Source organism: Ixodes scapularis, unplaced genomic scaffold, assembly GCF_016920785.2.
Source record: "Ixodes scapularis isolate PalLabHiFi unplaced genomic scaffold, ASM1692078v2 PGA_scaffold13__105_contigs__length_92229423, whole genome shotgun sequence".
Classification (NCBI taxonomy): domain Eukaryota; kingdom Metazoa; phylum Arthropoda; class Arachnida; order Ixodida; family Ixodidae; genus Ixodes; species Ixodes scapularis.
Genome location: NW_024609839.1, coordinates 64,518,464 through 64,525,070, shown reverse-complemented (window position 1 = coordinate 64,525,070; position 6,607 = coordinate 64,518,464). Strand labels below are relative to the sequence as shown.

Here is a 6,607-nt window from a genome sequence, read left to right as displayed (position 1 = left end):
ACAAAAGCGATCACTGGGTGTGGATGACACCCACTGATCTCCGACGATTTTCTGGATCACGCATCACCACTTCGGGGGTGAAGCCACTGGAAGTTCTCAATAGACCCTTTTCAAAAATCCCAAAAGCCCGCGCGTGCGAGAAATAATGGGAGTTTTTGGTATGCCACTCCTCCCGCTACCACCTAACCTCCCGCTACCACGTGACCATGTGGCATACGCGAGCAGGCGCAGGTTACCACGGCAACAACTTTTGAGCAGTTGAGTCGGGTGAGCGACGAGCCAACGGCTCCCCCATTCTTATCCCTCCCCTTTGTGCTGGCTCTGTCGTCTGCTGCACCAACGCTTTGTCGAACCTGCCACGGTTGCGGTGCAAAATAATTGGATTCGGTGACACTGCAATACGTGAAGGTAAATTACGACGAATAGCATATTCAAATAAGTTTACCTGTCGCAATGCCTTTAGGCTGCCGCAGATACGGTACACTGCCAACAACGTTCAACCCGGCAGATGGGCGAGATGGCAGATGGCTGCAACGGCTGCTGCCGGGACATGCGCGCAGTTGTGGAGGCTCATCGAGAAAGCATGTTTGTGAAGCCTATAATTTATTAGCAATTCTTGGAAACTAGCCACTGGAAATGCAGTGGCTAGTTTCCAAGAACATCATGAAACTTTTCAATCATGACGGTGATGAAGCTCAAAATGGGTTTCTCCATGGATGTACTAGTCTTCACGGCACTACGCCCGGCTGACTTTTGCATGGCATAAGACGGCCGATTGAGAACTTCCGGTGGATTCACCTGCACTACAAGGAGGAAGAAGCGATCCAGAAAATCATTGTAGAGATCAGCGGTGACACCAGAAACTTCGTGTAATAAAGAAACAATGTATTGCTGTTCTATACAAGTGCCTTTTTATTCATATTTTGGAACAATTTCTCCGTTCTTAAAGCATACATTAAGTTTGTAAGCTTTTAGAGCCACCATCTGTTCGTGCAGCTCCATAAGCCTATCCAAGCGGGCTGTGATAGCCTGTTGTCCCTCGATGATCTTTTGTGTGGGGTCTTCCTTGATCCCTGCAGACGACGGAAAAGATGTTTGCACGGTTCAAAGCGGTCACAGCACTGCATTGTCACATTTCCATTATATAGCTATGAAACCAGCGCCACGCACAAATCGCATAGCTGCTGTTGGAGATTTGTGTTTGTCCTTTGTCCCCTTCAGGGAATATTTATTGGTTCTTATTATCCAGCTTGCCTGCACCCCTGCATTTATTGCATTAACTATGCAGGCCATATCTAACTACAGGAAGCATGTACGAATGATCATCACAAGTTGCTAATGAGAGAACTTGCACCTTAATAGTTATAAGCAGCACAAATTTCTACTCTGTTCCTTTTGACAGTGGAGATTTTTTTTTTTTTATGGACTTGAACACTTGTTTTGATCAGATGCTGCAATATATCTGTTTTGGTTCTGCATTAAGTGTTATGTTTGTATTGCTGCATGGTGTGGTCTGCATCTAGCAGCATTTAGGATTGCTACTCACTTTCTTGGCGTGACTTCGGATTTCCCGAAGAGTGGGCCAACATATCACCCACTTCTGGTTGGCCACTTGTGCTCGCTTCTTGGCTATCTAAATAGAAAAGCCAACAGCCTTGAGTACCGAAATATTTGCTGTTAGGAAATACAGGCTCTGCGTGGAAAAAATGCTCACTAACACAGGACTGAGAGATTGCAGAAAGTTGTACCAACTAAGCTTGATTGCTCAACCAGCAACACCTGCAGCTGGCGGCCACCGTATTCGTTGACTACCAACCAGGTTGAATGACCGAAAATGTTGTGATTAGGTAATGTAATTATAACCATTATAAGTAATGTTATGATTGCTATGGTAAAAACCGTGGACCTGCCTGCCGTTATGGTGGTGCCTTAAACAAGATCCAGAAATGCACTGTACGGATCCAGCAAACAGTGTTTGGGAAGACAGTAACGTACTGCTTGTCCATACAATGTGGGTCCCAGTCCAAATCACTTGGATAATCAGCTACCCGATTGATAATTCAAAACTGGAGGTTACGGGGATGGTTTGAAGAGCAGTAATGAAGAGGAACATTAACCATGCAACTAATCAGCCCACATTATTAACTCACCAAGTGAGGGAACTGGCCTTGCTGAGCTCGGCCTAGCAGGAGTACCTTAAAAATTTGTATTTAAAGATTAGTTTGACCAAGAAAAGCAACAAACGTGACAGGTACATACTAGGCGGGTACATACAAATTAACTGGTAGTTTGCTTGGACGGCACTATTATTTTATATTTTGCAATGGAAGTAGAACCCTTGCTAACTCACCAACTGAGGGAACTGGCTTTGCTGAGCTCGGCCTGGCAGGAGTACCTTGAAAATTTGTATTTAAAAATTAGTTTGACCAAGAAAAGCAACAAACACGACACACACATGGTAGGCTGCTAATAATGTTTTGACCGCATAATTCTAGGCAAACCATTAATGAAGAAAGGTAGTGTTTAATCCAGGCTTGTGCAAACCTACCCGAGAGTGGCAGGGAGAAGGGCACACCCACAAACACCTCTTGAATCGGGGCAACGCCAATGTCAAAGGCGCCTGGAATGCCCTCCACCGACTCCACGTTGAGCAGCCCCACGATTCTCTCCTCCATCTCGTTGAGGGGCTCGTCGCCTACGCCGCCTCCATGGCACACTGACTTTTTTTCACGGCTGTACCTGCGTATTGTGTCAGTATTAAATAACGTAGCAGACAAAGGAGGCTGCTGTAAGCGCGACTGCTCGATCACCGGTTTTCATTGCCTAGCCAAGGCTTTTGGGCAACAGGTATGCCTTTCGAACGTGCATAAGGATGACCTCAAACTTCGCAACATTTTTCTGTGTCGGACACCAGCTAATATCTCGAGCAAAATTGAACTGGTTTAACACTGTTAGTTGTCACTACACGCTTGCTAAAACCTCCCTCGTAGCTAACAGAAGGCGGGAACCTTCCACAGTGTATGACAGCATAAAATAAATGTTCGCAAAAGAATGCATCTAGCTAAGTCATCTCCGCTAGCGCGTCTAATGTCAACAACATTATTAAAAGCACTATTGGGAAGGAGTAAAATGTGCTCGTGCGTTGACTCAGCGCTAGCGCCGAACATTTTGCCTCTTACATTAGTACAAAGCATATCGTATCATTTAAGTTCGCGAACTCCAAAACTTGAGAACTGACTTACCCCGCTTCTTGTTGATGCTCTTGACATCGGCCCATTTCTTTTTTATGTCGGCCACTTCCCTTCGGATGCCGGAAACTGCGAACACATCGCGAGTAATTTGTTCCCAAGCCCGCTGCTTGGCAATCGAGCCATGCGCGCTGTTCCCTTTTCCCTCAATCGCCACTTTGCGCTGCTGGTATCCGTCTACCAGAGCCGACAGCTCGTTCTCCGAAAAATTGGCCTTTCGGCTTTTTTTGACAGGTGGTGGAGACGCCATCAGATCTCAACTACACGTGGTACTATCAAACCAAAAGTGTTATTGTCGTCAGAATCGCCATAGCAACACACCCCTCTCGCTTGTTCTCGTCGGTTACGAGACACCGGAAGCTTCTCTTTCTCTCGCTCCTCTCGCGCCTTCTGTCGTTCCCTGGTCGTTCCCTAGTTCGCAGCTAAGAACACGCCAAGAAGCCTTTCGAGCATACCGATTTCGGCTGATCTTACGAACTTCTTAAGTTACGAACTTCTTGGCTAAGATTTCGTAAGATAAGATGTTTCTTCAGAATCCGGCCTCAGATCTTTGCTTAAAGGCGGTCAGCTATGCCAGCAGATAAGGAACAGGGGCTGGGTGCGGTCAACAGAATAGCCTAGCAGACGACGCTCGCACCGGAGAGAGCTTTGTGCGCACGCGCCTAATCTCTCCCGTGACGACGCATTTCTCCCGTGCGCAGCGCTGACCGTCCCGGCGATCGACGCTCGCGTGATATTCTTAAAAAATTGGGCGACTGTCCTTGTACTTTACTCAAAATATAGGATGTCCCAAGTTACCAGGCTCGATCTAGAATGGACCGTAAAAATCGACGTGTGCACGTATCAACCTAAGCTTTTCGTCAAAAGTGTATTTCACAGGACGATTTTTTTTTTTAATTTCAACGCGTAGTTTACTTTTTATAAAAAAATAGGGCCAAGAAACTTGCCAGGGTCAATGGCGGGCGGCGACACAGACAACCAAGTCCGGTGGCGGAGCACGTTTGGCGCTCGTATTGAAAGATAGCGCATTTCTTTGGAAGAAAGATAAACAAAACAACTTACCAGCAAGATTGTCGCATGGCATATCACAACCGGACTCGCTCCCTGGTTATCCATCGTGGCAATCACCATCTCCAACATGAGGCAGCAGCATTAACAGGTCAAATTCAGGCCACTCTTTTACGGTTTCAATGACACCGCCTGGCATGGACAGTGCACCTAAAAGCTCGTAGACAGGTGATAGGTTGGCCGCGGTATCATCGTCCTTGGCCTAAAGCTCCCGGGGTTGATAAGGGTTTCGTCAGTCAACTCCGTTATCCAGAATACACAACCGCCATCCGTAAACGGCGCCTGTCTGGAAGCACCGCTACACTCGATTTCAGGTGTCGATGGTTGTAGCACAGAAAAAAGCCTTTCGAGAAACAAGTACAGCATTCTTCAAACTCAAACCTTGCCGATTCGTTTTCAAGATTTATAGGTAAATATTGAAATGATGAATATTATCGCAGAAATTGCAGCATAACGGCCTCGTTGAGAGCGTACCGTCATAATAAAATATGATATGCTTTTGCTCCGCATTATAATTAAGATTCCGTGTTCTCGGAGTTTACTTTTCCTAAAATTAAAAAGTTTACTTTCTGATATTTTTTTTACGTTGATGAATTAGGGTTTATCGCGGTTTACTTTTGTTAGATTCCCAATTCTTTGAAATTCAAAATTTTATTTTATTGTTTTAGCAATTTTTTTTTTAAATTCAGAGTAAAACTTAAACGAAATGTGCAGATATAAACGTAGCCTAAATTTGTCAAACTCACCTTATCGAATTATTTCTGTATTTGTATTTGGCATTAGAGCTTCGCCATTGGCAATACGAACTAGCTCAAAACAAATATTGCCTAAGTAACTGTCGATACTTGGAAATAACTCAACACCCGCTAAACACCTGAACGCGGTCGCTGGAAAGCACGGAACCTTCAACACCCCAGCCCCTTCATTAAAATATAAGGGTTCACAACTATCACTGTTCTAAAAACAATACCCTTCCTTCTTCTAAGAAGCACACAAATGATATGGTACAAACCAGAAGCCTAAAAAAATCGCTCTGGTCGTGACGCAGATGTACCTTGACCCGTTATCCTGAACGAATCTTGACGAGCTAAAGTGCAAACCTCCTTTTGTCTGTAATTCGAGATTTCAAAGTAATCTAAAGTGGCCTTTCCTCAGGACGACCAACCCTCTGCTTGGTTGTCCACACACACACACACACAAACACACACACACAAAAAAAAGTATTGAGAAACTTTTTATTCGCAACCTAAATCATTAAAAGCAAATCAGCAAGAAAAGAAAAAAGAGAAAAAAAAGCAGAGCGTAAACAATTTCGGACTCTTAACGCTCACCGTAATCGCAAATCCGGGGTCATAATTCTTATAAGTTATACCTCATACAAAAGACAGTCTGCGAACAGATTCGAACGCGAGCCACCGCGAGATCCGTGCGTCGAATTCCGCATGGCGACGAGCTGGAGGAGAAAACTTGGGCACGCGGCATTCGAACCACAGATACTGCGGTGATTCGTGAATGCAAACTGTCTTTTGAGCGACGTACAAATATTGTGACCCCTGCTTAAGTGAACCGTTGAGCCGGGGGTCACACTGTTCGCACATCGTGCAAGTCCGCAAACACGAGTTACCGCAATATTCGTGGTTCGAAGGCCGAGTGCCCAAGCTTTCTCCTCGAACTCGTTGCCATGCGGCATTCGAAGCACGGATCTCGCGGTGACACGCGTCCGAATCTGTGTCCAAACTGTCTTTTTTTCTTTTTTGCGTGAAGTATAAGCAGTGTGACCCCTGGTTTATTGTTTTCGGGATTGTTCATCTGACCGAAAGGTGAACTATTCCACGTTTCACACAACGTCCGAGCACAGCCAGTGCAACTATCCAATGGAGCGAATCAAGCAACCCAAAATGCGCCTCGTCACGGCGCTCGTTGTGTAAGTCTGCTATCACCGGCTAAGCCTATCACGGATAAAAATAAAGCGCAGGATCGCAGCGTATTTAATATGCGTGATTGGTTCGGTCGATGAGTGCAAACGCACAAAGGCGGTGAGCTCCAAGTCGAAACACGTTTTCCGCTGCTCGATTCGCTTTTTTTATTATTCTCATTTTTTTTTAATCGTAGTGTCGGCTTCGGACGGATTTGCAGTGAAACAACTATAATACGCGGTCTTTGATTACCCCGGGTGGTGTTCGTTTAGCCCCCTTTGTGTTCCACCGGACATGGGCGAAACGTGTCCCTTAGAAGCTACGCATAGCAGAGAAGAAAACAACAACAACAAAGCGTCTGATTTCTAATTTTTT

General features: G+C 45.4%; 1 pseudogene; it reads right to left on the bottom strand.

Annotated features, from left to right (window-relative positions):
- Window positions 1–912: 912 nt before the first annotated feature.
- Window positions 913–4,332, bottom strand: LOC120845219 (annotated as a pseudogene).
- Between the last annotated feature and the right edge of the window lie 2,275 nt (window positions 4,333–6,607).